Here is a 9,236-nt window from a genome sequence, read left to right as displayed (position 1 = left end):
ATGAGAGGGATCCTGTTTCTTCTCTTTGTGGCCATGGCCACCGCTAAGGTGTATGATCAATGTGACTGGGCCAGGGTGCTGAATAATAATAGGATGGATGGATACTACGGCATCAGCCTGGTCAAGTGTGAGTAAAAGATGGATGATGATGTGTCAAATTATCATACATTCATAGAAATAATTATACATTCACACTTTGATTTGCTATTGTTCATGAAATGCGCTACACAAATAAATTTGCCTTGTCTTCTCAATCTGGACTAGAGAGTAACATCTATTTTGATCCATTCTATTTTCATAATGTTTAATGTAGTTTACACCAACACATACCGAATAAACTGTTGACTAGGATTTGTTGCTCAACTTTTATACGCAAAGTGGGAAGGGATGTAGGTTTTTTTGAAGGTCTATACTTCAACATGGAAAAGGTGTGAAACTTGGATATAATTAATAGCTGAGATGATTTTAAAAGAAGTGAAGACAAAAGTGAATGACTGAAATAAAACCTGCACAACTAGATTTCCAGGCCCGGTCACAACAGTGGCGCCTCCTCTGGTAGCAATATCGTTCAAACCCAAATCCGTGTTGGATTTGAATGGTGTCTTTATCGCGTCTTTCAGCTCTTACTATTGTGATGTTATTGTCAGAGATGTGTCTCACAAAGTGGAAATCGGACTACAACACCACGGCAATCAACTGCAAAAGCAACGGCTCTACAGACTACGGCATTTTTGGGTTTAACAGCCGCTACTGGTGTGAGGATTACAAAACACCGGAGGGCTTAAACATCTGTGGCATCCAATGTAGTGGTGAGTAATATGCAGTAGTAATTTATAATAGTAATATGCCATAGTAATATATAACAGTAATATGTCATAGTAATATGTAATAGTAATCTGTAACACTAATATGGGGATGAGGATGGGACCTAGTTTTGGGTATAAAGAAGAAAAAAAAATCCCTCATTAAAGAAAGCCTTCGTGTCTTGATGTCTTTTCCTTAGTTGACCTTTGATTGCTGTTCACATAACCTAGTTTGGTCTTAAAGATGGATGCATGAAGATGACAACTGAGGCAAACACTGATTTTCTTTTTTCTGCAGAGCTCCTGACAGATGATGTCAGCGTTGCCATTGGCTGTGCAAAGCATGCGTTTAAGTATCTTATATACTTTTTTAGATGGTAAGAAATTTTGGAAAAACAAAACCTGTGATTTCATTTTTATGCAGAATAAAAAAGTAATGGATTGCATTGCTGTGATTCCTTGATGTTGAATTACTTATTCTATAATATGGTGCTGACATTGAGCTTGTGGACAGCTACAAATATCTGGGGGTTGTTCTCGACAGCAAACGGTGCTTTGAAACTCATGTTGCTTCCACATCATAGAAGGTCCAACAAAGACTTTTTTTCCTGAGGAAAATGTGTACATTTCATGTCTCCTCCCAGATGATGACTCTCTTTTATACAAGTTTTATTGAAACCGTTTTAATGTACTGTATTGTTGCTTGGTTTGGTAATTTGACTCTGGCCAACAAAAAAAAAAGGCTTGATAGACTCATCAAATGGGCTAGTAAGATGTCAGGGAGAAGTCAAGCCCAGCTTACCGACCTTTACAATAGGAAGGTGCTCAGAAAGGCTACTTCCCTTCTGGAGAGCCAAGGTCACCCCCTTCAGCCAGAGATTGAGGTGTTACCCTCAGGTCGTCGGTTGAGGATGCCCTGTATTAGGACTAAGAGATACAAGGCTTCCTTTGTCCCCACTGCCATTCAGCTGTTAAACAGTAGTTACATTTCACGTACTCCAAAATGGCTGAGAGGGTTATTGCATTTTGACATCATCCACAATAGCTCGCTGGAAAAAAGAAAAACGATGGAGGTGCATTCCCCGTGCCAATCCCGGACAATATGACCCCCTGTGGTCATATGTCCTCCCACCGACCCCGTATTGGCACGCCCACCGGAAGCGCTATTCCTCTTTCCATCTCCAACTAAATGAGATCAGTCGATGGCTGTTTCTCTCTCGCTGGGACTAAGAGGAAAACTGCAAATACGCAAGTAATCTAGTGATATGCTGGTATATTAGATACTAACTTATAGTTAGCTTACCTTTTATCGCCAAGATGTTCGTTAATCCGGTCGATGTGGCCGGATTCTACGCTTGGTGCGGGTGTGTTAAACCGGCGACGCTCCGATGGGACCCCCATCCGGACTGTGTCTCCCATATCCCGCATGTTCACTACACGGGCTACTTGAGGGATGTAGACCGTAATGAGATCGACTGCAATTTCTGTAAAACCATCAGAGGATCGGGGCGCCAAAGGTGGGCTACCCTGTACAAAGATGGGGACTTGCAGATCCCTTCGCACCTGCTAACGAGGCGGCTAGCATGGTGCTACCTAGCTATAGCCATGGGGCGGAGGCTAGCAACATCCCTCCGATGCTTCCTAGCTACAGTCACGGGACGGCGGCTAGCATTAGCATCCCTCCGGAGCCAGAGGCTATCCCACCATCCGGGATAGTTAGAGAGGACTGGATCAATGAGATCCTATCTCTCCCTGGTGAATCCGTGGCATGTTATTCGGCGGGTGCGGAACCCGAGGATTCACTGCCTGAGGAAGTAGACGATCAGGGCGTGGACGACCAGCCAAGTTCGTCTCAACCAAACAAAGATGGCGACGCCATGCAACGTGGGTCCGAAACATTCCTCGCCAGTTTCCGCGATCTGTTCGCGCGAGCGGTCAAGTCTGCCGACATCGTTACCGAGCCGGGCAATCCTCAAGATCCGGTGGTAGCCGATTTTCCACGAATGGCAGAGAGGGTCAGGGACTCCACTCTACCACCTTATCCTCACATCGAACGAGCGTTTAAGCGGGCGGAGGCGGATCCGCTAATTAAATCGTCCTCAAAGTTCAGTCAGAAGGGGGTTGACGTCTTAGCAGTCGAGGTTAGGAACCTCAACTACAAAGACTGGAAAATTCCACAACCAGAGAGGGACGTTTTATCGTTCAACCCTAACACCAAGGTGGGGTCTCACGATACTCCCAAACACCCTTCGCAGTGGGGCCAACAGGTGGATCGTTACGCGTGTGATGCATGGCACGCCAGTACACGCGCAGCTGGACTCGTCTCAACGGCTGGGATGATAACGGCGTACATGCGCAAGCTCTGCAGCCTATCAAACGTCGAGCAAAGCAAAGCCGCCATCGCTACAGCAGGTATCGACGGGGCCGAGTTCGGTGACGTAGTGGCCAGCGAAGCAGGTTGTGAGTACATCTTGGAAATGGAACGCATAGCTGACTCCCTGGGATCGCTGCTGTATTCCATCGCTCTAGAGTGCGGTTCTAGCGCAGCTGCCTCCACCCTTTCGCGCAGACGTCTCTGGCTAGAGACAGCCGGGGTAAAAGAGGAATTCTGCAAGGAGTGGATGGCCCACTCCTGCGCAGGGAACCAGGGCCTGTTTGGAACGACCCCGGACATTATCAGCAAATACAAGGCCGCCCAAGCCGAGCGCGAAACTTTGCACAAGGAGCTTCTCCCGATGATGAAGAACCCGCCTACCCCTAAGCCCGCGGTGGGCACAGGGCAGGGGGACAAGCCTGCGCGCAAGCAGAAATAGAGAGAGACTTATCCAAAAAGAGGTGGTAAAGTGGGGCGCGGGCGTGGACAGGGCTCACGTCCAAACCCCCAGTCTTCCACAGATCCAGCGGCCAAGGCGGCCAAGCCGGACAGCACAGACACTTCCAAGAAGGGAGCTGCCAAGTGACGTGTTTCAGCAGGATGTTACGACCCACACCAACAGACTGATTCCAGAGCCGTCTCCGGCGATATAGACGCTTGTTCAGGGGACACAGCGTGCGCAGGGCTAAACACTGCGCCTTTTATTTTGGTTTCTGATGCACAGTCTACTTGTTCTATTCCAAAGGTTGTGAATGTGAATAAAAGTTTTTATGTTGGTCATGATGGTGATTGCGTTTTAAAAGGTTTGAAACGCAAGTCTGATTGTCTGTCTGAATCTTTAGGTAAAGATGATGATAACAATGTAATAACATCCCTGCTGGAAATATTGGATAATAATGACATGAGCGCAAATGAGCCCCTGGGAGGGGACTATGATGCGACAATGTCTAGTCTCTCTGATGGGTCAAATGGTAATTTGGAAAGGTTCAAAACTCCAATTCCCCCATCTGGGTCTCCTTTACAAGGACGAAGCCCCCCCATGGATGCAGGGCATGGCGGGCGGGGCTTCCCCAGACCCTTTACGCGCAACTTACGCACGCTACCTGAACAGCAAGGTACAGGAGGCAACGAGACCTCTTTCACGCATATTACACAGGTGGAAGGAATTGGTCCCGTCGGCTTCTGTTTTGGATCAGATAGCCCACGGACACCAAATCCTTTTCGAGAACGGTATTGTACCCCCGTACTTGGGAATAGTGCATAAGGAACCGGGGTCGGTGGCCGAAGCACAAATCCTAGACAACGAACTCACAGAGTTACTCTCGAAAGGGGCAATCACGGTGGTTCCTCCCCTAGAAAGAGAAGACGGGTTTTACAGCCGTTACTTTCTGGTCCCAAAGAAGGATGGGGGCATGCGCCCAATCCTAGATTTGAAACCCTTCAACAAGTATGTAGAGAAGGTCAGTTTCAAAATGCTACGCACACCGGTTCTGCTGTCAATGGTGACACAGTCCGATTGGCTAACTTCGGTCGACCTAAAAGATGCTTTCTATCATTGTCCGATTGCGGAAAGACAGAGAAAGTATCTTCGGTTCTGTTACCGGGGTCAGTGTTACCAGTACACATGCCTCCCGTTCGGATATCGCCTCTCTCCTCTGACATTCACAAGGTGTGTGAAAGCAGCGCTCGGAGTGTTGATGCGCAAAGGTTTGCGCTTGGCATGGTTCCTAGACGACCTGTTGGTGTTGGCCCGGTTGCCGGAACAAGCAATACTCCATACTCAGGAGTTGATGGAATTCATGGAGTACATGGGTTTCACTATCAACATAAAGAAGAGCGCGCCATGGCCTTCGTGCCAGGCAACGTATCTGGGTCTGAGTTTGGATACGGTATCCATGCGCGCAACCCTTACGCAAGAGAGATGGCATTCCACCAGGACCACGTTAGCACATTTCGTCCTGGGGACATATGTCACTTATCGGATGATCAGGAGGCTGCTGGGCCTTCTGGCATCGGCTCACCAAGTTGTTCCTTTAGGTCTGTTGTTCATGAGGAGACTGCAATTGTGGTTCGCAGTTCACTTCTTGAAATACGGCAACGAACGCCGGTACAACAACCATCTTATCCTGGTCCCGCGCGTGGTAGCGCAGGACCTAGACCACTGGAACAGAGCCTGCGTGGACATGTCTGGGGTCCCTATGGGCCCCAGGGGACCCGAGGTAACGATTTATACGGATGCGTCCCTCTCGGGTTGGGGGGCCATCCTTGGCTACAAAACAGGGCGAGGAGTGTGGCCGTCTGGGGAGAAGGTCCACATCAACGCGCGCGAGACAGAGACGATTTGGCTGGCTATCCAGCATTTCGCTCAGGATCTCGTAGGCCGTCACATACTGATAATGACCGACAGCATGACGGCCAAGGCCTACATCAACCGCCAAGGCGGTATGAAGTCCAAGCGTTGCAGAGTTGGCCATGCAAATTTGGATTTGGGTCAACAGCAACGCGCTATCAATCAGGGCGCTTCATGTTCCTGGGAAGGACAACGAAGCAGCGGACATCCTCTCGAGAGGCGGCCCGCATGCGGACAATTGGAGCCTCAACCCAGCCATAGCGGCTATGATCTGGGAGAGGTTCGGGGTAGCTCAAGTGGATCTGTTCGCATCGAAACTCAATTACCAGTGCCCTCGTTGGTACTCGATGCTCCCGTCCGACCTAGCGCCGTTGGGGGTCAACGCACTTGGACTAGATCCATGGCCCGAGCTGATGCTTTACGCATTCCCCCCGTGCAGGTGCCTCCTAGACCTGGTGGTCAAGTTCGAGCGCACAGGGGGTCGGTTAGTTCTCGTGGCCCCGTACGAACCGAGCACCCCGTGGTTTCCGCGAATAGTGCCCTGGATAGTAGGCGAGCGGTTCGACGTCCCGGAGTGGGCGGACGCGCTCACGCAAGCAGGAGGGCTGCTACGGGAGGGCCCCTGGATAGGAGGCTCCCGATTAGCGGCGTGGATGCTTACAAAGCCAGGCTCTTAGCTATGGGACTTAGTGCGCAAGTGATTCGTGTCATCTTAGCGGGGCGTAAAGACTCCACGTATTGCAGGTACCAGGGGTACTGGAATCGATTTGACCAATTTTGCGCTGAACGCGACATGGACCCTTTGTCAGTAGGGATTGGCCCTGTACTGACTTTTGTGGAGGTCTGTAGGAGTGATAGACTATGGTCTTTCTCCTCGGTCAAAGTCTGTGTATCGGCTCTCACGTTCTTCCGGGGGGAAGATCGAGGGTAGCACGGTTTTCACGCACCCGCTCATGACGCAGTACCTGTTGGGTGCTAAGAAGCTCTCAGCTAAGGAGCTTACGAGAGCTGAAACTTGGGATGCTTCCCTTGTTCTGCGCGCACTAGAGAAAGAACCCTTTGAACCCATGTCTACGGCAGACATGCGTTATGTCTCGGCTAAGCTGGCTGTGCTCATGGCACTTACCACCGCAGCGAGGCGTTGTGAGCTCACTGCTCTCACCATCAAGGGGATGGTGTTTTCTGGTGATCTGATGGTCACGCTCTTTACAGACCCCAGCTTCGTGCCCAAAACTGTGTCTGTCCTGACGAGTAGGGCCCCGGTGGTGATACACGCGTTTCATCCGTCACCGGTGACTAGGGATGAGAAACGCTTGCACCTCTCGTGTCCTGTACGGGCTTTACGCATTTACATGCGGCGCACAGCAGATATTCGTAGGTCTGACAGGCTGCTGTTGACCTACAGAGTGAGCAAACCAGGTTATGCCCTTTCCACCCAGAGGCTAGCACACTGGCTGGTGGATGGTATTACGGAGGCGTATACCAAAGCGGGTAAAACAGCTCCTAAGCTGAAGGCGCATTCTACCCGAGGGACTGCTACGTCGATAGCTGTGTTGTCAGGTATCGACTGGGAGGTCATCCGCCAGGCGGCGGTTTGGAGTGGTGAGACCACTTTCTTACAGCATTATTACCGGCACGTTAAGGTGCGGTCGGTTGCCGACGCTGTTCTGGAGCAGGCCTCTTAGGATGCTCTCATCAGAACGCGTACCCCTTCCCACCAGGGGTTTGAAGGGTTCATTGGACGGCTAGGGAACGGAGGCACGAATCCTGTCGTTGTTCAATGCAATAACCCTCTCAGCCATTTTGGAGTATGTGAAATGTAACTTTGGGTTCGCAAAGCGAACCCTAGTTATATGAACAATGACAAAATGGCTGAGAATAGAGCCGTTCTCCTCCTACCCAGGCCACAGGTGTGGTGCTCATTTAGTTGGAGATGGTTCGACTTACAAAGAGGAATAGCGCTTCCGGTGGGCGTGCCAATATGGGGTCGGTGGGAGGACATATGACCACAGGGGGTCATATTGTCCGGGATTGGCACTGGGAATGCACCTCCATCGTTTTTCTTTTTTCCAGCGAGCTATTGTGGATGATGTCACAATGCAATAACCCTCTCAGCCATTTTGTCGTTGTTCATATAACTAGGGTTCGCTTCGCGAACCCAAATATAGTATTCATCTGTTGTCTGCAGATCACCTGTTTCCATGGTCTGTATATTTGAACTACTTTGGTTCTCCTTGCCCGCTATGTCCTGTTGGTTTTTGCTGTCCATCAGTGATGTGTCAATTCTGCCTTGGTGTTTGTATGTTTTGTTTGCCTGAGAGTTTTATATATACTGGCTGCAAACCAATTTCCCTGTAAAGGACAATAAAGAAACTTTGACTTGATTTTGATAATAAGATACAATGGTATATTTTTTTTTGTTCTTTTTTTTTAGGGGAGCTTGGCGTCGTCATTGTTGGAATCAGGACCTAAGCTCCTATCTTGCCGGATGTTCACTTTAACTTTCTGGAACCTGAATTCAATAAAACTATTTTGTCATATCTTTGCCCAGTTTCAAATTTTACTGCAAAAACATGTAAATGGTGCTGACTTTATATTTCAATAAATGGTGAACATCTCATGCATCCACCTATAGAGGAATTATTTGTTATCAAACACTGGGGATGCGCGCGCAGCTTGGCTGCAGGAAGAACGTTACCCGACTATTGATTACCGTCTCGGCTTGGTATGAACACGGCTGGCGAACTTCCGATACGTTACAACGGTTTGATTTTAGTTTTAAAATGTTTTCTGCCTACTACAGCAGCTTGTCACCCAGTGATAAGACCAGTTGTGCTACAAAATTAACCTTGGTGAATGGGATACGTCTTGGAGACCCATATGCTTTAGGTGCAGGTCAGTGGATTAATGATGAGACAAAATGGCCCAGTCTTCAGTGACCAAATATTCACAAATACCTGATCGACACACCAAGTCTTTATTCTCAGGAGAACTTGAAAGCGTACACGTCTCTGGATGCATACAATTATGTTATTAGCGGTCATGTCCAGGACATACTATTTCATGATTACAAAGCTGAAAACTTTATAGTTCTGAGGACGGAGGTGCTGCCTAGCCAAAGACAGGGGAAGAATACGGAGATGTACAAGGTCTGGGTTGTTGTGAACAAGAGAAACAACTGTATTCTGACCGTGAATTGCACCTGTATGGCTGGGTATGTAACTTAAGTTAATTTACTAAATACTCTTAGCTTTCCATTACTATTTAACCTCTTCAGTCACTGTCGTTAATGTAGTAAAACAAAATTTCACTGCTCATTTGCTGCAATTATACAGCTGTCCCTGCGGGCATATCTAGCCTGAACACCACTTAAACCAATGTGTGTAATACATTAGATTGCTAGGAATTAATCTCTATACTATTTTCTTGCAGCTTGGGGTCATGTTGCAGGCATGCTGCCGCACTTATGCTCAAAGTTGAGCTGTGGATCAGATATGGAAAGACCGAGAAGTCTTGTACCTCAGGGACAAACAAGTGGCTCCTCACATCCAAAAGAGAGGTGAAGCCAGCCAGACTGAGTGAAATCTGCATCAGAAAGCCAAAGAGGACAGACATCCAACTGCAATCAGCCAGAAAGGCCAATGTCAAAGGTATAATATATTATATATTAAAAAATGAATTTGCTTCATGTTACTATCACACACATTGC

General features: G+C 48.4%; 1 pseudogene; it reads left to right on the top strand.

Annotated features, from left to right (window-relative positions):
* On the top strand, positions 1–8,028 carry LOC130113604 (lysozyme C-like; annotated as a pseudogene).
* The last annotated feature ends 1,208 nt before the right edge of the window (positions 8,029–9,236 follow it).

This window comes from Lampris incognitus, chromosome 6 (assembly GCF_029633865.1).
Source record: "Lampris incognitus isolate fLamInc1 chromosome 6, fLamInc1.hap2, whole genome shotgun sequence".
In the NCBI taxonomy this organism is placed as follows: domain Eukaryota; kingdom Metazoa; phylum Chordata; class Actinopteri; order Lampriformes; family Lampridae; genus Lampris; species Lampris incognitus.
Note: the sequence above shows the minus strand (reverse complement) of the source record. Positions and strands in the feature narration are given on the sequence as shown.